We start from the raw sequence: 23,493 nt of genomic DNA, 5'->3' as shown, positions 1-23,493 counted from the left end.
CTTGAAGCACTATATTGAATAAGAGAGCAAAAAGTAGACACCTTTGTCTTGATACTAAATTTAGTGGATATACTTTGAGTTTTCCCATTTTTCGCCATTTAATATGATGCTGGCTCTAGGTTTGTTTTATATATAACCTTCATTATGTTGAGATAATAAAAGCCCTCCAGGGTTTTTAATTACCAAGGGATGTCAAAGGTCTTTTCTGCATCTGTTGATACAATTATGTGATTTCTGTTCTTGAGTCCATTTATGTGATGCATTACATTTATTGACTTGCATATGTTGAGTCTGCATCTCTGAAATGAAGCCAACTTGATCATGATGAGTGACTTTTTTTTTTGTTGTTTACTTTTCAAGTTAGGGTCTTGCTGTGTAGCCCAGGCTGACCTAGAATTCACTATGTACTTGGGGTGGCCTCCAGCTGAAAGTGATCCTTCAACCTCTCCCAAGTGGTGGGATTAAAGGTGTTCATTAGCATACCAGGCCATGTATGATCTTTTTGATGTTCTTTTTTGTTTGTTTGCTTATTTTTATTTATTTATTTGAGAGCAACAGACAGAGAGAAGGAAGCAGATATATATATATATATATAGAGAGAGAGAGAATGGGCACACCAGAGCATTCAGCCATTGCAAACGATTTCCAGACATATATATCCCCTTGTGCAGCTGGCTAACATGAGTCCTGGGGAATCAAACCTGGGTCCTTTGGCTTTGCAGGCAAATGCCTTAACCACTAAGTCATCCCTCCAGCCCAAGAATGCTGTATTCTTTAGCACTGAGAAAGTGTCTTTTTAAAAATATTGTTTATTTTTATTTATTTGAGAGTGACAGACAGACAAAGAGGTAGAGAGAGTGTGCGTGCCCCAGTGCCTCCAGCCACTGCAAACAAATTCCAGATGTATGTGCCACCTTGTACCTCTGTCTTACGTGAGTCCTGGGGAATCAAGCATCAAACCAGGGTCCTTAGACTTCACAGGCAAGCCCTTAACTGCTAAGCCATCTCTCCAGCACTGAGAAAGTATCTTTTTTTTTTTTTTTTTTTCATCTGTCCTGCTGGGTGCTCTGCTTAAATGCAGGAGAAGTTAGGATTTTCCTGACATTGCTCTTCCCACATTTAACTATTTCTTCCTTTCTCCTTGTTTTGTTTGTTATATCTTGAGAATTTAGTGTTGATTTTGTAAGGTTTTTTTTGGAGATTAATTGTGGCTCTGGATGTTCTCTCACTATGCAGGAAGAGTTCCCAGAACTTTCCAGTCCCTCACATGTACTCTATTTTTTTCCTTTTCTGTTTCTTTTTCTTTCTTTTTTGAGGTAGCATCTTACTAAAGCCCAAGCTGACCTGGAACTCTGTAGCTCCAGGCTGGCCTCAAATTTACAGCAGTCCTCCTACCTCTGCCTCCCAAGTGCTGGGATTAAAAGCATGTGCCACTGGTGGAGGATTTTGGGGGTTCAGGAAAAGTCTGCCAAGTTTATGAACCCTAATTTTAAGGGTCCTGCCCTACCTTTAACAAAGAATTGATAAAGACAGATTCAAGAAAGATAAATTATGAATTGTTAACTTTATTTAGAGAGAAATCACAATTTGTGGGATTTATTTAAGGGAAATTGGGATCGAGAAAGAAGGTTACATCAGAGTCATAAACATGTGGGAAGTAGGAAACACGCACCCATGTGGGAAACATTGCATAGTTAATAAGGTTAATTTAAGAGAAATTAAGGTTTTTAAAGGAAAGGCTGGAGTACAGTCATAAGCACATGGAGGCTAGTTCATAAAATTCATTTAAGAGAAATTGAGATTTTTAGGGAAGACTAGAATAGAGCCACATGTACATAGAAGATAGAACTTAGGTATATAGTAGGGAAATTTAGAAGAAACACACATAGCATCATCTTCTGCTTTCCCATGGAAGAAAGTTAAGGGGGCAAATGGCAGGAACTTTAGGAAGAATGCCAGAAAGAAAATATCAAAGCAGAGACCAAGAAATTCAGATAAATGAGTATTAAAGGGAGTTTTTTTGGCTACCCAAGTTTAGAGAAGTTACACAGATAACAGACCTAGAGATAGTGAAAGCATAGATCTGGAGTGTAAGGGTACAAGTAGATTTAGAGAACAGAGGAAAACTATGCATATAATTAAAGTAAGGTGTTACCCCAAACTGTGATCTTAGCAGGATGATCCTGTTTAAGGCCATTCTTGATAACATGAGATTTTTCTCAAAATAAAATAAAATTAAATTAAATTAAAAAAGCAAAATTAAAAGAGAGGGATTGATGGGGGGAAGAAGAGGGGTTGCACAGGTTGTGTAAGTGGAAAATTGGGGTTCTAGTGTGCTTCCTGGAACCCCAAGCCTTGAGTTCATATCTGCAAACTAACCAAAGAGTTGGCGGTTCCAGATTCAAGAGAATGATTTTTAAAATACCGTATTTCATTCATATTTTACAAAGGAATGTAGAAAGGGGAAGGCTGAGAGGTAAGGGGAGATAAAATGGGGAGAAGTACATCATGTGGAGTCCAAAAGCCAATTTGGGCCATGTGTAGCTCAGGAATTCATGTGACCAGATATGCATGGGGGCGGAGGGAGCATGGAAAGAAAAGAGAAAAGAAAGTTCAAGGAGCTCCTGCCATGTGGGGAGCTGGAGGGGATAAAGAACCCATGTGGAAGCTGGGCCTGGTGGTGCACGCCTTTAATCCCAGTACTTGGTAGGCAGAGGTAAGAGGATCACTGTGAGTTCGAGGCCAACCTGAGACTACACAGTAAATTCCAGGTCAGAGCCTGAGCTAGAGTGAGACCCTATCTGGGACAAAACCAAAAAAAAAAAAAAAAAAAAAAAAAACATGCAGAGAGTAAGGGCTAGGGGGCCCCTCCCGGTTGGGCCTGGGCCAGGGCCAAGTCAGCCAAGGCCCAACCAAGGGAAAAATTTACTCACAGCTGGAAGTTCCCGAGTGATCAGAGAGAGCAAGACTGCCCTCCACTTGCAAAGGTATTTTAGGGTGATGGGCTGTCTTTTGGCCCAGGTGAACCAGAGGACCAGTTGGTTGGTTAAGGCTAGGTGCTATCTCCGACAGATTAGCACTGGCACCAAGTTCTGGGGGCTGAACTTGACCAACCACAATGTTTAAATCCTATGAAAGGCCTCCCTCTTAGGAGGGGTCTTGACTGTTTATGGAAAAACAGTTCTATGGAACAAGGCAAGAGAGTTAAGAATTCAGGTTATCTTGGATTTCTAGCAAGTACAAACTTTACTGCCCTTTATACCTTCAGCAGTCCATTTGCCCTAACTACCCCCCTCTCAGTAGGACACATTTAATTTTTGCAATTTTTTAAACTTACCCTTAATTTTCATATTAGTTTAAATGTTCCGTGTGTGTGTGTTTCACTAAATCATCTTCATATTTACCTTTTTTTGTTTCTAAAGTCATGTAGGTGACACATTATTTAGAGATTAAGATAGAGAAAGTAATTAAAACACATAAAAGAATCAGTTTTTTTTTTCTTTTTGTGATGTATGGAATCAAACCAAAGCCTGGTAAATGGTAAGCAAGTGCCCTACTACCAAACTGACTCCATAATTATCCTGTTTAATATTGAGACAGTTTAGCTATGAAGCTGGTCTCATATTTGTCTTACAGATAGAGAAGTTTATGGAGGACACCTGAATCAAACCACCGTAGTATTGATCAGAGGAATCCTTGCTTACTTGTAGGTCATACTGAAGCTGGACCATGGTTCATTGTAGGTCATAAGGAAGTTGGAACATGGTTCATCATTGTTTGTGTTGCTTCTCAGGAAAGGAGGTGCTTCCTTTGAAGGTGGTCTAGTCCATCCTATTGAAATTTATATGTCAGCTAGCTAGAGATGTAAGCTAGAAAGAAAAAGGAGGCCTTTTTCTTTTTTGTGTCTTCTAACTAGCTATCATATCTCAGGATTGTAGGTATGTGCCTGCACACCTGGCTTATTTTCTTTCAAAGTAAACATTGTAATTTATATCTCCATTCTAACCATTTATTTGAGATGTAAATATTTAAAAAATAACCAAAAACCTTATCTGACAAATTTTTCTTCCCCTTAAAAATAGTAGTCACCCACAAAATGGCCTGAATATCCATGACCCCACCGTGCCTGACACTACCTACACAAGACCATCATAAGAAGAGGAAGAGATCATGACATCAAAATAAAAGAGACTGATTGAGATGGGGAGGGGATATGATGGAGAATGGAATTTCAAAGGGGAAAGTGGGGGGGGTATTACCATGGGATATTTTTCATAATCATGGAAAATGTTAATAAAAATTGAGAAAAAAAATAGCAGTCACCAACAAAAGAAAAAAAAACAGTAGGTAGGGATACCTATATTGCAGTTCAGCTTTCTGTCAGCAAGTGAAAGGCTTCTCTTTGCATGGCACAATAACTACTTTCAAATTTATCATTGTAGTAATATGTTCTTTTTTAATATTAATTTATTGTTGTTTTAAAGTTTTATTAGAGAAAGAATGGGCGCACCAGGGCTTCCAGCCACTGCAAACGAACTCCAGACATATGCACCACCTTGTGCATCTGGCTTATGTGGGTCCTGGGAGAATTGAACCTGGGTCCTTTGGCTTTGTAGTCAGGCATCTTAACTGCTAAACCATCTCTCCAGCTCCAGTATGTACTTTTTTGTGTGTGGTACTAGAGATTGAACCCAGGTCTGATGCATGCCATGTAAGTAAGCACTGTAACACTGAACTACTTGCCCATCCCTGGTGTTATACACTGTTTCTTTCTTTAGTTATAAGTATATATTAAAATATTTTATTTTTGTTTATTTATTTATTTATTTGACAAAGAAAGAGAGGGAGGGAGAGAGAGAAAATGAACATGCCAGGGCCTCCAACCATTGCATACGAACTTCAGATGTGTGCACCCTCTTGTGCATCTGGCTAACGTAGATCCTGGGGAATGGAACCTGGGTCATTTGGCCTTTTAGACATCGCCTTAACTGCTAAGCCATCCCTCCAGCTCTATAAGTATATAGTCATTGTACAAAGGGTGTATACTGTTATGTTAGCTTTCAGAGTCACCTTCATTTAAAAAAAAATTTAAATCTATTTATTTATTTGACTGGGTAGTGGGGAAGAGGCAGATAGAAAATGAGGATACCAAGGACCTCCAGTCACTGCAAACAAACTCCAGATTCATGTGCCACCTCATGCATCTGGCTTATGTGGGTATTGGGGAATCAAACCTGGGTCCTTAGGCTTTGCAGGCAAGTGCCTTAACTGCTAAGCCATTTCTCCAGCCCCAGAGTTATTTTTTAAGTCGTTAGTTTAAACCAAGTATGACATCACCCAGCCATGGCACACTTAATTGCCTTTTTAGTCCATTTGTTTGATAATGCTGTTTATCTTCTTTTTGTTTTTAATCTTCTAAGGCAAAGAAGATACAGAACTGTTTAGCAGTTGATGAAGCAATTGCTTCATTTGTTTGACAAGTTCCTTCTTCTAAGAGGGTGGAAGTAGAGTGTTGCCTTAAGATTCTTCTTGCTCCCATGCATCTTCTCTGCCTTGTCAACAACTTGGGACTTAGGTAAGGGACTGGATTAAACCACATCAAGTTGCACACCATAGGTCTAGCTGCCTGGGAGGCTGAGATGGGAGGATCACTTGAGCCCATGAGTTCAAAAACAGCCTGGGCCACCCAGTCTCAAAAACAAAGAATGCCATTAAAAAGGGGAGTGGGGGCTAGAGGGATGGCTTAGCGCTTAAGGTGTTTGCCTGCAAAGCCAAAGGACCCAGGTTTGATTCCCCAGGACCCACATAAGCCAGATACACATGGGGGCACAAGCATCTGGAGTTTGTTTGCAGTGGCTGGAAGCCCTGTTGTGCCCATTCTCTGTCTCTCCCTCTTTCTCTATCAAATAAATTAAAAAAAAATTTTTTTTTTAAAAAAGGAGCTTCATATTCTTATTGTTTTCCCTGTGAACAAAGATCAAGTAGTCCATCTTTCTGGATTTCTCTGTCACACTGTCAGGATTCTAAGGGAACAAATGAGTCACTAGATGAATTATGATAAAGAGGGATAAGAACAAGTTGAGAAACCCTAAGCATATTAGGCTAAGATGTTATAAAATACAAACTTACAAGTGTTAAAGGAAGAAAAGAGTTGGGTGTGATGGTGCTGCTCTGGGAGGCTGAGGCCATTCTGGCACTATATACACAGTGAAAACAAAGGAAGGAAGGGAATAGAAGAAGAAGGGAGAGAGAGGAGGGGGAGGGAAGGGGAGACTGCATTGGACTAGAACTTCTAACAAATAAAACTGATTCTCTTTGCATTAATTGGAGGATATCTACTTGCTATGAAGTACATCCAGCATATTAACATTGCTTAATCTTTAAAACTAAACAATCTAGCTGGTAATTCTTGTCATAGTTTTCTATTAACTGGTTTAAGAACTGACTAGTAAGAAACAGAGTTGACAGGTGATTCTGGCTTACCTGAAGTTTTAAGTAGTTACCCTTCTGGGTAACTTTAGTAGTAATTAGTACATGGCTTATTGGTTTATGAAATTTGTTTGATTTGGTTATACTCACTGATTTATTGTATTAAATTTAGTTTGTTTCTAGTTTTAAGAATTTGAATCTGTATTCATAAGCAAAATTAGTTGTGTTTCATCTTTTTGTGCTCAATTTTTTTTTTTTTTTACAAGGTTCACTCTGTAGCCCCAGATTAGCCTTAAACTCATGGTGATCCTCCTACCTCAGTCTCCCAAGTGCTGGGATTAAAGGCACATCCTGCTTGTTATGTTTTTCTTGAGACATGGTCTCACTGTGTAGCCCAGACTAGTCTGGAACTCACCAGCCTACAATCCTTCTGTCTCCACCTCCCAAGTGCTAGTATCACCAGCGTGTGCCACCACTCTAGGCTAGAGCTATTTATTTTATCTATACTAGAACTCTAATCTCAAGTTTCTTGCATGCTATTAACTAAAGTACATGCTCTACCACTGAGCAATATTCCCAGCCAATCCTTACTTTTTTTCTAGATATTTAATAATTTAAAACATATCAAAAGTACTTTCCACTAATGCAAAAACATAGTCATTTTAAAATTGCAAAGCATATGAAAGGAACATTGCCCTTGCCCACTGATGAAATGTTTCGCAGAATGTAAACTCAGACATGGTTTGAATTTTATGTTCTTAGAAACTGTTCACCATGATTTCTGCTTTCGTGATAATTTTAGGATAAATTATGAACATTCACCTATGTGAAAAGTCATAACTGAATGTCAGGCTCTGTTTTTCAATGTGATCATCAGATTTCTTCCCGGAATTAAGAAATGGAAAAAAAATGTGTACCTTTTTATATTAAGTTGTCTTTTCCAAAGATATTCTGGAGAGGAGCTGAGACTATGTCTCAGCAGTGGAGTACATTTTAGGCCCCTGTGTTTGATCCCCAGCACCACAAAAACAGAGGGAGAAAAAAAATCATAGTATGGAAGAAAAAAAAATGACTAAACATCCATAAATTCTTCTTCACTTCTGTTATAGTATAACAGTTTATCATCTAACCCATAGTGGTCTATCAGCTGAGTGAGGCTTTGTTTCCTCTTTTCAGACATTGCAGATGGCAAATCATAGCAACAGCGGGCTACAGTTTCTCCACTTCTCTATTAGTACCTGTAACTGAGACAGGTCATTCTTTGATGCATACATTTTGACTAGCTCTAGCCTGCAAAGGAGGTCCTCTTTCTCTTGGACTTGGTTCAACAATTTTGTCTTGTTCGTTTAACCTGGGTTTAGAACTCTTACAAAATCATCTTGAAGTGTACTGTGTGACCCAGTATCAAGTGACTTAGAATCACATGCATTTATAGTCTTGAAGCTATTTTTCAAAACTGTATTATTTTCTTCAAATTCAGTGTCTATGTGTTTGTTTAGAACTTTCTTGAAATTCCAAACAGTTTTCCTGAAGATGCTGGGTTTTTTTTTTTCTGAAAAGTTTTGATCATTTTCTTTATTCTCTACTTCAAGACGCTTTACCACACTACAAAAAGAATTAAATGATGATTTTATTTTCTTTAATCTTAGTGTTGCACTTATAGGTTGTTTTTCTGAACTGTTTGTGTAGGGAGACCGTGGACTCTGGCAGGCCTGAGGAGTGCTGGGCAAAATCACTGCTGAGTCTGAGTCTGATGGACTTTCCATCTTGGAAATTCAATCTTGATTTCTCCTCACACAGGAAGATCAGCCTCCTTCTCCCCCCCTCCACCCCCACCGAGACTAACTGGCTTGTTATCACTGACTTTTGTTCCTCTCTCACATAGTATCTTTCAAAACTCCAGGGCACCTTGGCTCCCTCAGCCCAATCCTTACTTTTCTTTTTGGTTCTCTGAGACTGGGTCTTGCTATGTAGAAGGTCTCACTTTGTACTCCATGTAGTTGTATCAGGTAGGTACACCATCAATAGAATAGAAATAGGTGACCTGTTATCACTTGTTTAATAGAACATACAGCAATCTGTAAGAAAATTGTTGCTTTTGAGCAGCAGCATACCAGCAGTATGATGTGGAAGTAGTCCAAAATTAAAACAAAAGGTTTTTACCTTGTTCCATCTCTGGCACAGAGATACAGATAATAAAATGAAAATAATTTGAGTGCTAGGTATCTTAAAATGTTTGAACCATGCATTTAGAACAGTATTTAATAATAACTTTTTTGTTTGATTTTTCAAGGTAGGGTCTCTCTCCAGCCCAGGCTAACCTGAAATTCACTTTGTACTCTCAGGGTACCCTTGAACTCACGGAGATCCTCCTACCTCCACCTCTCAAGTGCTAGGATTAAAGGTATGTGTCACCATGTCCAGCCTAATAATAACTTTTAACTAAGAAAGTAAAAAAATGATATAGACCATGTTCAAAACCTTGATTTGAGTTTTGCAAATGAAATACGAAATGTCAAGTTCCTCAGTCTGTGTTTTTGGAAAGGTTTAAAGAAATCTGCTGGGATGGGGCCCTTAGGCTGCCCTTGGTGTACAGATGTCTGTGTGTTCATAACACAGCTGCAGTTTCACTGACAATTACCTATGAGGGAAAGTTTTGCAGCAGTGATTAATGATGAAGCACTTAGAAATTCTTCAGTTTCCACTAATTTTCAGAAATGCAGTTCAATGCTTCATTTCTATTTCTCCTGCTTATTTACACTTTTTAAAAAGCTTATTTGAGAGAGAGAATATATGAGTACACAAGGCATCTTGCCACTGCAAACAAACTCCAGATGTATTTATATGTTTCTTTGTGTGTGTGGCTTTACATGGGTACTGGGGAATTAAACCTGGCTGTCAGGCTTTGCAGGCAAATGCTTTTAACCACTGAACATTGTTTCATAGTGAGTTCCAGACCAGAGATGAATAGAAAACCACCCAAATAAAATTTAAAAAGGTAAGTCTTTATTCAGGCTGGGCTGCGTCCGTCTCTCCACAGCTGGATGCTGAGGAAGAGAACAGCAACAGCCTTTCTCTACAGTGAGTTTTTAAAGGCAAAAAACCATATTCCTGCCCTTCACTCTTCAGTCATCCCTCTCTTTTCCCTAATTAATTTTGCAAGAGTAAGCAAGCATGGTTTACAAAAGCAGAATTTGTCGGTTAGTACAGAGCAAGCACCAGATAACGGCAGTGATACCAAACATCAGATGATGGTGTGCAGCATGTACCAGGGACCAGGTTGCCTTGACTTTAGGGAAAGACTAACATCAGATATCTTAGCTAATGTTCTATGTTAATCTTTATTCTCCTCTAGCTCCTGGAGAATGTCAAGATGGCTCCCCTTAGGTTTGTTGTGGTTGTTTCATCCCCCACTGGTTTTCGTAACTGAGTCAAATCTTAGTCTCATCTGTTGTTATTGGCTCATATTTAATCATGAGAATCATTAATTTCTTGAGGAAATTTTCTGCTGGATAAACTTGACTAGAGCATTTTTAATGCAGGGGCCTATAATCAGTCCTACAAGTAGTTGAAAAGTACTGCCAGAGATGGCAATAATCAGAGTGGTGAGCCAAGGTGACCAAGAAAACAACTTTTGTATCAGTTACCTGAATCCTTATGGAATTCCTCCCTGTCTTTTAGATGTTTTCTAACTATAGCCATGCTCTCTCAGATCACTCAGAGTAGTTTGTATAGAAACAGCAGTTTTCTCTAGATCCATACAAAGTCCCCAACGACTAAAGCAGAGGTCCCTTTAGTAGCTGGTCCCACTATTCCCAAGATTACTAGCACCAAAATGGGAGCTCCCCTCTCTTGCATAGTTGAGGGGAGGAGTGAGCAAGTAAGTGGGCAGGTGATTTGCAGAAGCAGGACACAACAGTTAGCTTGTGTAATCTATACAATTCAAAACAATTTTTCAAAACATACCTATTAATCAACAATGTATATGAATCATGTTGTTGGGCCACCCTAACCCTGAGCTGTTATACTCTATTTTAGTCTAAACTGCCCTTCCCTCTGGGCCCTCCTAGACAGTTCTCTCTTTGGGATTCCTTCAGCTACTGGCAGAGATAAGTTCAGCTCATTAGCAGTTAACTAAATTCATATCAATCCAGCTTTCAGCTTCTCTCCCATTACATTTCTCTCCCCTTCCCAGTCATAATCCCCTATGATCTAACATGTAACTTTCCCAACCAGGTACAGCAAACACCAGTAGGACTGGTAGACATCACTTCCATTTTTTTTTTTCCTGATATCTCATGTTGAATTCCTCAAGCTTGTGCTGTGCATAGACTTGTCAGCTTATGTAGTGACTAGAGCAGGACTGTAGTCCCCTTGTCAGGGGCAGGTGTCCTCTAGAGCTTGACCTGGTTGGGACCCTCTGGGTTCCTGATAATCTGTTAGTTGCTACAGTCAGCTAAGGACACTATCCTCTTGACTCTGGTGTGATGAATTTATACTCCTTGATTGATGCGTATGGGCACAATTTCCTAAGGGTATGAGGGTCCCCTTGTGTTACAAATTTTAGGCAGGAGAATCTGGTCTGTAAATCTGAGCAAAGAGACACCTTTGAATAACCAGCATGATCCTCATCAGCAAGTGTAAACAATTAGAACTCTAAATTGTTTTTACATGTTAGGATGGAGGTCTGAGATCTGCCCTAGTGATATAACTCCTTTAATATGACCTACCAAGGAGAGATTAGACTAATACAAATCCATAACTATCAAATAAACATAACCAGTAAGGACAATTTTTAGAATTTTATTTAAAGGCAACAGTAGCTAACTAATCAGGGTCAGGCAGAGGCAGAAGGCATGAAGTAATGTTAGAGTTTAATATTGTAAGCCAGCATCAAACAGAGGATCTGATTAGTCTGAATCTTGATTTATATTGTAATACCTTGTAGTTATATAATCTGAGTGTTTACGACCATTTAGGCAGCCAAAATTAACTATGTATTATATTTTAGAGGCCATTCATGTCTCTATAGGAGAGACTTTCAGGACCTGTGAGGAGTTTTAGGACTCTCAGAATTGTCATCTGCTAGGATAAGTTAAGGCCATACTAAGTGGCCCTCCCTCTTTTGGGAATCCTGGAGGACTGATTTTCCTCCAATGTGACTCTCCTTTTGCAGATACATTGATTTGGAGTCCATCTCTGGGTTTCCATGTTCTCCCTGATCAAGAAGACAGGTAACTTACCAGAGGTAGAAGCTAGCAAATGTCCCATCATCTCCTGTAGCCTTCTGACCTGGGAGCAGGAACTAAAATATTGGTTATCCTTTTAACTCCAATGTTTTCAATCGACTTTGGCTTCTACATATGGTGATTCATCACTCAGACATTACACACTTCTGATTATCAAGACAGATCTAGTCAAAGAAGTACAGAACATATCTGGTTAGCAAAGCAGAACTGGTCAGAGAATGACACAAAAGTTTAAAACCATTCTGATTAGCATTTAAGTTTAGCTGTCAGGTTACGGTGTGAGCTATATCTGGAACATAGTAAGCATACACGTTTTATCTTTTAAGTATCTGTCAGTTATAAGTACAGGCAGAACATTTTAGTAGCCTTGGGCTAGAGTGAGACCCTACCTCGAAAAAACAAAACAAAACAAAAACAACAACAACAACAACAAAAAGCCCTTTCATTGTCCTTACCATAAGACTTTTAATATGACCACTAAAGTTTTTTTATTCTTCAAAAGGCTTTTTGAAATAACATTTTTATAAAAGCAGGCCAGACTTGACTTATGCTATTTACCCAGAATATACACACAGATTTTATCATTTGCTTATTTTGAGATATCTTTTCTTATAACTTTCCTGAAACACTTTTAAAAAAAATAATATGGAACCAGATTTGAACATTATTAGAAATTTTCTGACAAACTCTCATTATTGAGTACTTCTAAATTTAAACATAAATATTGAGGCTATTTCCTGTTAATAGTTCCATAGAAGCGTAGAGAGAGAAAGTAAACTTTAAAAACAGTTACAATTTTTTTTGTTTTTAAATTTGTTTTTATTAGATAATGGACATATTTAGTATGTAAACAACACATGTTGGTACCATCCTTTCCCTCCTCCCTGCCCCTTTTCTGAAGAGGCCTTCCTCATTGGGGATGCAGGTCAACCCCATGAGAATTGTGGGTCATGCATTATGGGGGCAGCAGTTGACTATAGGGGAGAGGCAATATCGTGTAAAATGTCCCAACTTGTGGCACTAACAGTCTTTCCAGCCCCTCTTGCACAAAAGTCCCTGAGCCATGCTGGGAGCATTTTAAGTCTACTTCAGTGATGGACACTTAAGAGCCTCTGGATCTCTGGTTTGTTAGGTATGGAGTGTCCTCTCTGTCTATGTCCTTCACTCTTGTGCCGATATCAGATTCACTCAAAAATCAGCATTGTTGCTGATTTCCCCAATTCTTCTGTGGTTTCAGCTGGGAGTGTGCTTGGTAATTTATCTAATCAGGTCCAGTTCCCATACCAATGACACAATGTCTCCACAGTGCACTTCAAAGTTCCTCACTTTCCAATGGTTCAGAAGTACTACATCTGATGACTGGCTTCCCCCAGGATTCAAAGAAGGCTGCATGGACGCTCCCTCCACTCTTGCCATGCAGGCCACGTGGTCCAAGAAAGTCACTGCCATGAAGAAGCCTTTTCAAAAGGCCTTCAGGTACCTTCTCACCCAGCCTGGAGACTGAGCCATGCCCTTTCTCCTGCTCTTCCTTGGTGAGAAGGTTTAAGTGGTTATTGGCCAAAACCCTGCTGTGAAGCTCGGCTCAGCCCAGGGGAAGTCCCTGTGCAGACTCCGCCCTCTGCCTGAGGCAAGCCCCGCCCTTCACCTGCCATTTTTCAAGGTAGGGTCTCACTAGGCTCAGGCTGACCTGGAATTCACTATGTAGTCTCAGGGTGGCTTTGAACTCTGCGATCCTCCTATCTCTGCCTCCCAAGTGCTGGGATTAAAGGCGTGCGCCACCACACCTGACTATAGTTACGAATTTTTATAAGATGTCCCCATCTGTTTGCAGCAAGTTGGGACTCACCCATCATCATGCCAGGATCCTGAGATTTCTCTGCGCCTGGGCCTCCTGGCTCTGTAAGGCAGGGAAGCTAAGAAAGAAGAGCCATCAGGGATTCTCCTGGGGCAGCATAAACCCCAGAGAGGTCTGTATCTTGTCTCTCTGTCCAACAATGAGACTTGTGTGCTAGGCTCCCCTTATTCCCAGGGCCAGCTGGCCATCTGCATATCAAGCCCTTCAGCAGGGGGTGGGGGACAGACTCCTTGTCCTAGGGAGCACAGTGGGACAGCATAACCCTCTTTTTGTAGTGTTGGAGGGGCTCTCCCTCCTCTTCTGGTAGGTATGTGGTTGAGTGGCTTCCACTCACATTTGTTTAGCTCAGAGACCTTTTCAAAACCCTGCAAAGAGACTTTCACCTTGTTTTGCCTCCTTCCCTTGTTTAACCCCTTCCTCTGTATCAGGCTCTAGAGTGTTGGAATTTCCCAGTAGCTAAGACAGCACTACTATCTCTTTCTCCACCTCTCTTTCTGTGGCCTTGGGTTTAGCCATTTTCAAGTTGTACCAGCAGTACCTCATTACTGGAGAGTGTGTGGGTGTGTGTGTGTGGGGTAATCTCTGGCCTTGAAGCTTCTGGTCTGACTCTAGCTGAGCTGAGTTTTTTGTTTGTTTGTTTGAATTCTAGGGAGAGTTTTGGACTTTTCTCAGGGCTACAGGGCAGCTCTCTGATTCTGCCAGTTTAAAACTTTTTAAGAATAGGAGAATCTTGAATTTTCCTCTGCCTATGATCTTAATTATTTTCAGTGTTCCTTCTGGGGGCCGTTCAATATTAAAATCTGGTCATGCAATCTAGGGCAGTGGGCTTGGTGGAGGACTTACTTCACAATTAATTTCCCACTGTGTTGGTGCTGCAGAACAGACACAAAGACAAAGCCTTCCTGAGCATGCACTACTCAGGACAGAAATCACTCTCATATACACACATTCCTTTCAAGGGCACTTTTCATACAGACTCCAGACAGCCATCTCCCCCACATACATTCATACAGAAGCAATGCATTCCCATTATAAATTTCTTTTCTATCTTTTTTTTTTTTTGCTTTTTTTCCAGCACTCAATTTTTTCATTTATTAACAACTTCCATGATTATAAAAATATACCATGGTAATGCCCTCCCTCCTCCTACTTTCCCCTTTGAAACTCCATTCTCCCATCACATTCCCTCCCCCTCTCAAATCAGTCTCTCTTTTATTTTGATGTCATGATTTTTTCCTCCTATTATGATGGTCTTGTGTAGGTCGTGTCAGGCATTGTGACATCATGAATATCCAAGCCATTTTGTGTCTGGGGGCAGCATGTTGTAAGGAGTCCCATCCTTCCTTTGGCTCTTACATTCTTTCTGCCACCTCTTCTGCAATAGACCCTGAGCCTTGGAAGGTGTGACAGAGATATTGCAGTACTGAGCACTCCTGTCACTTCTTTCCAGCACCATGATGCCTTCTGAGTCATTTCATTGTCACTGCCATCTGAAAAGAGAAGATTCTCTACCAAAAATGAGAGTAGCATTAATATAAGGGTATGAATATTAAGGGAAGTGCTTACTTGGCAGTTTGATAAGCATAGTATATACATTTAATTAGACAGCAGCAGACGTTACACCCCTAGGGCTCATGACTACCCTTGTTTTAAGTTTTGAGTATCAGGGATGTATTCCCTCCCATGGAGCAGGCCTCCAGTCCAATCAGAGGGCAGGTGGTTTCCACCATTACAGACATGCCACTATTGCATCCATTGGTTCATTTTGCCTGGCTGGCCAAATATAAGGCTTGCAGTGTCTACTGTTGAGTATCTTCACTGGTGATTTCTCTCTCTCCCATTGAACTACATGCAGAATGGCTTCTTCCAGCTGTTAGCTGGTCTACATGGAGGAGGTTATCAGCTCAGTTCCAATAGGATTTCTCAGTGGCCTTGCAGCCCAAGTATGTGGAATCTTCAGCAAGAGGGTCTTACCATCTATTCCTGGTGGGAAACTAAGGGCCTCGGCAATGGCCTATAATGTTTTGAGGGCATCAGGGACTTCCTGGCCAATAACTCACTGGAAGGTATCCCATCCCTGGCACTGAAAATTTTCTAGCAACAATCTATGGCTCCTGAGTGTTCCATTGTCCAAAAAAGTAGGTTTCCATATGATTTATTTATATCCTCTTAGATTTTGATTAGCCCTCCTTTATTCAACTTTACTCAATCTCTTCCCCTGACCTCATTGGGTCTTTGCACCCCCATTAATCTATTCTTCTACTTATATGTAGAACATTTTTTTAGATGCTTATATGCCATCCATATTTCTTCTTTTGAGAACTCTCTATTTAGTTCCATAGCCCACTTTTTAATTGGCTTGTTTGATTTCTTATTATTTAATTTTTTTGTTACTTTTTATTTATTTGAGAGTGACAGAGAGAGAAAGAGGCAGATAGAGAAAGAGAGGATGGGTGCGCCAGGGCTTCCAGCCACTGCAAAGGAACTCCAGATGCATGTGCCCCCTTGTGCATCTGGCTAATGTGGGTCCTGGAGAATCAAGCCTCGGACCAGGGTCCTTAGGCTTCACAGGCAAGCGCTTGACCACTAAGCCATCTCTCCAGCCCTTATTATTTAATTTTTTGAGTTCTTTGTATATCCTAGATATTGATCCTCTATCCAGATGTATAGCTGGCAAAGATTTTTTCCCATTCTCTAGGTTGCCTCTTTGCTTTATTCACAGTGTCCTTTGCTGTACAAAATCTTTGTAATTTCATGAGGTCTCAGCGGTTAATCTGTGGTTTTATTGCTAAGAGACATTCCTCAGCCCCAGGGACTTTCTCCAGGCTGGAGCTCCCTCATGGAGAGCCTGGGAAAACCATGGAAAGAAAAGAAAGTTCAAGGAGCTCCTGCCATGTGGGGAGCTGGAGGAGACAAAGAACCCATATGGAGAGTAAGGGCTAGGGGGGGCCTCACACTCAGCTAGAAGTTTCCAAGTGGTCAGAGAGTTTGCCCTCCCCTTGCAAAGGTATTTATAACCTTAAATTGGTGAGCAATTGGGGTTATATTCGGAAAGTCTTTGCCAAGACCAATATGTTGAAGGGTTCCCCTACTTTTTCCTCCAGCAGTTTCAGAGTTTCAAGTCTGATGTTAAGGTCTTTAATCCATTTAGACTTAATTCTTGTGCATGGAGAAGGAGAAGAATCTATTTTCATCCTTCTACAGATACATATCCAGTTTTCCCAACACCATTTGCTAAAGAGGCTGTCTTTTCTCCAGTGAGTATTTTTGGCATTTTAATTGAATATCAGGTGGCTATAGCATCTGGGTCTCTATTCTGTGGGTTCAAGTAGGCTGGCTGGGTCGTTTGATCCCTACTCTGGTCATCAGTGCTGGTTGCTGTGAGCTCCCTCCCCCTGGTCTCTGGCACTTGCGCTGGCAGTGGGGATGGGAGGCTATGGATGGTGGCTCTAGTTCTGCTGGTCCACGTGATCCTCTACCTGGTGATCTGCTCCTCCATTGTTCACTGCTGTTCTCCCTTCACATTTCTTGAGTTTATGAAGAGCTCTCCCCTCACGTGGATTTTCCTGCAGCTCAAGCTGAGCCATGCAGCTGCTGCTAGAGCTGCTTCTGCCTGCTTTTGTGGGCTCTGGATGCTCTGTATCTCTCCTACTTCTCTGCTGCTGTTGGTACTTTTTTTAAAATTTTTATTTTTTTGAGGTAGGGTTTCACTCTAGCTCAGGCTCTCCTGGAATTCACTATGTAGTCTCAGGGTGGCCTCAAACTCATGGTGATCCTCCCACCTCTGCCTCCCGAGTGCTGTGATTAAAGGTGTGCGCCACCACGCCCGGCTGTTGGTACTTTTTGATACACCTCACTTTTTAGTAGTAGAGTGTACTTTGTTGGTTTTTGTTTTTTTTTTTTTTTTTTTTTTGCTTTTTCTCCCCTAGGCTGCTTTGACATGGTTCTTACACTGCCATCCTAACTGCAAGTCTTCATTTCCTATTCTATATATAACTCTGAAAACCAAACCTCAAAATTCGAGTATAATTTTAGACCTCACATTGAGGATTTCCCAAACCAAAACCTGACTAGTCTCAATTCCAGGTTCCACTTTCCTCAGGGTGGTCAGTGTGTTCAAGTTATCCAACGACCTATTTAACTTGTTATATAGTTAGGAGGTTGAAGGTTCCCTCTGGTGGCCATCCCACATCAAAAGATGGCCAGTATAATTCACAGAACTTCCTCAAGAAAAGACATCTTATGTGGCACCTAAATCAGATACCCACCATTGAAAAGAGGAGAAATTAGTAAGAATACATTGTAATGGACTAGACATGAAGTTTGTCTGCTGTTGTCCAGCTCAGGTAAACTAGAGGGACAGCTGTTTGGTTAGGGTTAGGGTCTGTCTCACGATGAGGTTAGCCCTGACATCAAGTTCTGGGGGCTAGACTTGGTCAACCACAATGTTTAAACCCTATAAAAGACCTCCCTCCCAGGAGGGGTCCTGGTTATATGTGGAAAAATAGGTCTAGAGAACTAGGCAAGAGGTTAAGTCAGATTATCTTGATTTCTAGCAAGTGTAAACTTGCCTACCTTTTATACCTTCAGAGGTTCAGTCACCCTATCTGTACCCCCTTCTCAAGTTTACTGTTGCTTCCTTCAGGAAATGAAGAGAAACCAAATACCTACACTAATGTTTTGCAGTTTTAAATGTCATCTCTGTTTACTTCGTGAAGCAGTTAGAAGAAACAAGTTTTCCAAGACTCATCTTTAGAGTGTTGTGGTTTACTTTCTGCTGAGCTGCCTCTAGTATGTGTTCATTTTTTTGTTTGGAATATTTTTCTAGGATGTCTGATATGATTAAAAATACATTCTTTGGGGCTCAGCGGTTAAGGCTCATGCCTGCAAATCTCAATAGCCCAGGTTCAATGTGCCAGTACCCATGCAAAGCCAGATGCATAATAAAGTGGTTCATGCATCTGGAGTTCCTTTGCAATGGCTGGAGGGAGGAGTGCACTCTCTCTCTACCTCTCTTGGCTTGCAAATAAATAAATAAAAATGTATTTTTTAAAATTGCATTCCTAAAAGCCGGGCATAGTGGTGCACACCTTTAATCCCAGCACCCAGGAGGCAGAGGTAGGAGGATTGCCGTGAGTTGGAGGCCACCCTGAGACTCCATAGTGAATTCCAGATCAGCCTGGGCTAGAGGCCCTATCTGCAAAAACCAAAGAAAGAAAAAAAAAAATACATTCCTCATGGGCTGGTGAGATGGTTCAGTGGTTAAGTTGCTTTCCTACAAAGTCTAATGAACCAAGTTTGATTTCCTAGTGCCCATGTAAAGCCAGGTACATGTGTCTGGAGTTCATTTGCAATGTCTAGAGACCCTTGTGTGCCCATTCTCTCCCTTTCTCCCCTCCTCTCTCTTTGTTTACAAATGAAAAATAAAATATTTTTTAAAAACACATTTCTCAGCCAGGCATCGTGGCACACGCCTTTAATTCCCAGCACTCAGGAGGCAGAGGTAGGAGCATCACCATGAGTTTGAGGCTACCCTGAGGCTACACAGTGAATTCCATGTCAGCCTGGGCTAGAGTGAGACCATACCTCAATTAAAAAAAAAAAGGGGGGAGGGAAGAGGGTACTTAATAGGTTGATATTGTATATATGTAAGTACAATGATTGTTATGGGGAGGTAATATGATGGAGAATGGAATTTCAAAGGAGAAAGTGGGGGGGGAGGGAGGGAATTAACATGGGATTTTTTTATAATCATGGAAAATACTAATAAAATTTTTTAAAAAAAGAGTCTTAAAAAAAATCCTTCAATCCCAGTTTATGGGAGTCTGAGGTAGGAGGATCCCTGTGAATTTAAGATCAGTCTACAGCTAAAGAATGTGTTCCAGGTCAGCTAAGACCTAGAAATAAATATAAAACACAAAAATGCAGCTGGGGTCAAGATGGTCATGGTGACTCATGCCTTGAATCCCAGCACTGTGATAAGACAGAGGTAGGAGGATCTCAGTGAATTTCAGGCCATCCTGAGACTACATGGTGAATTCCAGGTCAGCCTGGGCTAGAGCAAAATCCCACCTCAAAAAACAAAACAAAACAAAACAAAACAAAACAAAACCCAAAAACTAAACTAAACAACAACAAAAAAAATGTTTTAAACTAAAATCTTAAAATGTACTTTTTAAAGCAGGCATGGTAATACATACCTTTAATCCCAGCATTCAGGAGACTGAAGTCGGAAGAACTTTATGAATTTGAGGTCAGCTTGGGCTAGAGTAAGACCCTGCCTCAAAAAAAAAAAAAAAAAAAAATTAAGTAAGTATATAAATAAAATACATTCTTTTTTGGAATAACACAGATAATGATAACCTAATAATGAGTGTTTAATTTTTAGATTGAATTATTGAGAATGAATTATACTTATTAAAGGTTTATATGGGATTCTGACGTACTCATATTCAATGGTTACTTTCCAGTGTTGAAGACAAAAATAATCAATCTCATTAGGATTTAAACAGATTTAATTTCTGAGAGCTTCTTACCCCCCACTCCAATTATTTAGAATTTCTTAGAAACTTGGGGGTGGGGTGACAGCCAGGCCTCAAACTCAATCCTCCTGCCTTTCCAGTATTAGAATTACAAGTATGCATCACTACACCTGGCTCTGAGGGGAAAAAAAAAATTGTGTGTGTGTGTGTTTAAAAGATAAAGTTTCATATCTAAATTTGGCTTCAACTGACCGTGTAGTCAAGGATGACCTTGCACTTCTGTTTTCCTTGCCCCGGCCTCCTGGGTGCCAGGATTACTGGAGCATGCCAATAAACCTAGTTCATGCAGTGCTGGGCATCAAATCTAGGGCTTCATGCATGCTAAGCACTCTACTAACTAAGCTACATCCTTTTTTTTTTTTTCTCTCTCCTTTCTGTCTAGTGACTTGTATGTTTTCTGGTACTTTGAGATAAAATCTTACTCTGTAGCCCAAACTGGCCTAGGCTGGCCTTGAACTTGGCCTTCTGAGTGCTGGGATTATATATGTGAGCCACCATGCTTGAGAAACATTTTGATGACAAAATATGAAATCATTAGTCAGATGCCTAAGTAGAAATCAGTTTCTTATTGATAACAACACCTATACTTACTTGTCTTTTTTTTTTTTAAAGGCATCCAGTTATAGTGTCATACTAGAAGAAAAAGAGCCTGCCAAAGTTCAGTCCTATAGGGAAAGCTCTCATCTGAGTTCCACATCTGGTGCGTGCCATCAGAGCTCTGTGAGCAGTTTCTGTTTCTATGACAGAAGCTCCAAGGCAAGCAGGCTATTCACTGTGTACACAGGGGAAAGTCCATTATGCTGCTAAAGAACCTGTCTGTGGCTCCTGACTCCTTTTTTCTTTCTCAAAAGGAGAACCAGGTGGGCTGGAGAGATGGCTTAGTGGTTAAGGCATTTGCTGGCAAAGCCAGAAGACCCAGGTTCAACTCCCCAGGATCCCAGGATCCACATAAGCAAGATGCACAAGGTGGCACACGTGTCTGGAGTTCATTTGCAGCTGCTAGGGGTCCTGATGTGCCCATTCTCTATCTTCTTTTTTTCTCTTTCTCTCTTTCAAATAAATAAAAATATTTTTAAAAATAATAAAAATATATACATGTATAAAAGAAGGAGAACCAGGCAGGAAAGCAAGAAGAAAGAAAAAGTTATTTGGAACAAAAGTTTGTTTTTGTTAATTTTTTGCTTATTTTTATTTATTTGAGAAAGAGAGAAGAGGGAGAGAGAGAAAACAAGAATAGGTGCAACATGGCCTCCAGCCATTGCAAACAAACTTCAGATGCATGTGCCACCCTGTGCTGGCTTATATGGGTCCTGGGAATTGAACCTGGGTCATTAGGCTTTGCAGGCAAGCCCCTTAAATGCTAAACCATTTTTCCAGCCCTGGTTTGTTTTTGTTTTCTGTAAGCTGAGGATCAAACCCAGGGCCTCATGAATGCCAGGCTACTGGGCTACATCCCCAGGCCTAAAAGTTGGTGGTTGATGGGTTGGTTTGTTTTGGTTTTTTCAAGCAGTGTGTGTCTTCCTTCTCTGTAGCACATTTTCAAAACATTCTGCTATGCAAGCTTTTCAAGTGTGATGGCAGGATAAAGTGCAAACAAAAACTTATAGCAGCTTCTCCAGCCTTCTTCAAGACTTCACATTTCTTATTTTTCTTATCTGTAGAAATGGAGGGAATAGTAGTATTGTACTGATTAGAGCATCTAGAAAGACATTTATATGCCTGACAAACAGAATAAGAAAGCCCTAGACAAATATTAGTTAAGTACTTGATAAGTAAGTTCCTCAGAAAACAACCCTCACCAAACAAGCCAACTACATTCTTCCAGCTTAACAGATAGTTAGTTACTGAGTAGATTGCAATGATGCTGTCCCTTAGAAGAACAACCACAGTCCCTATCTCTGCTTCCTTAGCATCTACGTAGCATGATAAACACCAGCAGAATCTAGATACCTGCCTTTACACACCGACACCTGTCTTTTTTTTTTTTGAGACAAGATTTCAGTGAAGCTCAAGTGACCTGGAACACTTTTGCCTCTGCCTCCAAGCTCCAACTACTGAAATTACAAAGTACCATACTGCCCAGCTCACAATACAGCTTTCTTTTCATGCCATCCAGTGTTTTGTGGTAAATAGGTTGGATTCCTCCTTTTTCTTCTTTACAAACATTGTTTCAAGCAATGCATTCATACAAGCTTTGCTGGCTTTATTTTGGTTTTTCAACTTTTCTGATTATGGACAGAATAGCTTTTGCTTTTGGCATTTTCAACACACCATTTTATTTCCCAAAGAAATCATTTATTTTATAAAACTCAAGATGTAAAACAGGGGTTGTTAATGCCATCACTGGTATCATCATGTGCCCTGCTTAGACTTTCCTATACTAAACCTGTTTCTGCCACTAGCCAGCTATAAGATGTCACTCATCTGTAAAATGAGGGTCACAATAGCATATGATATTCCTTCCGGGGTTATAAGTGTATGAATGAGGAATGCTTAGAATTTTTATAAAATTTTATTTAATTTCTTTTTGCTCTTCTGGGAATTTATACATGCCAAACATTCTACTTCCTGGGCCACACCCGTCACAGAATCTAGTACATTTTAGCTACCTCATACTATTCATTTTTAAGAGCTGTATAATTTCATATTATACATTTGTTATGATTATTTCATATTCTTCAGTTCTGGCATTATTGTGTTGTTCTCACGGTGCTGGGGCTGGGACCCAGGGTCTGATGCTCCACTTTAGCCCTAGCCCTACCTCACCTATGTTTTGTTTGCTATATTTTGTGGTGGTTGGTAGGTAGGTTAGTGGCTGGGTGGGTGGATGAGTTAGCTAACTAGGAAGTTAGTTAGTTGGTTGATTTTTTTTTTTTTTTTTTTTGAGACAGGATCTCATGTAGTCCAGGCAAGCTTCTAACTCTGTAGCAGAGAATGACCTTAAACTCCTAACCTTTCTGCCTCCCCCTCCCAAATGCTGGAATTACAGATGTGTGCGCTATTCTCTGCTCTCTTATGAGAGAAGAATCATTCCAATTGTTTGTACTATCCCAGTCATAAAACAACCCTGCCATCTTTGTCCTGCACTACATCTTTTGGTACTGCCATTTTTCCTTAGGGTAAATTACTAGACACAATTTAGGTATGCCAAAAGGTATGCCAAATTCTAAGGCATTTACTAATATTTCTAAGTGTCCTTCTAAGAAAGCTGTGAAAGTAGTACTATAAAATTCTTTGCTGCTGTTAAAGGTGATGTAAGGACAAATTAGTTAATACCTTTGTATATAATACGCAAGCCTCCCAAAATGGAGTACCTTTGTGTCCTAGAGCTCCCATAACTAACAAGATGTAATAGGTGTTCCCCTTAGAGGAATGTTTTCTTGTTTTACAAATCTCATTATGATAGCAGTGCCAAAAT

General features: G+C 40.3%; 1 protein-coding gene and 2 pseudogenes across 3 annotated transcripts in view; 1 reads left to right on the top strand and 2 right to left on the bottom strand.

The window, feature by feature from the left end:
• The window catches only part of LOC101604817 (cytosolic 5'-nucleotidase 3A), a 94,713-nt gene that overhangs the window by 35,518 nt on the left and 35,702 nt on the right, over window positions 1–23,493 (top strand). The window lies entirely within an intron of this gene.
• On the bottom strand, window positions 7,502–8,213 carry LOC101605099 (annotated as a pseudogene).
• LOC123455351 lies at window positions 12,936–13,196 on the bottom strand (annotated as a pseudogene).

This window comes from Jaculus jaculus, chromosome 16 (assembly GCF_020740685.1).
Source record: "Jaculus jaculus isolate mJacJac1 chromosome 16, mJacJac1.mat.Y.cur, whole genome shotgun sequence".
In the NCBI taxonomy this organism is placed as follows: domain Eukaryota; kingdom Metazoa; phylum Chordata; class Mammalia; order Rodentia; family Dipodidae; genus Jaculus; species Jaculus jaculus.
This window is presented reverse-complemented; position numbering and strand designations above follow the sequence as displayed.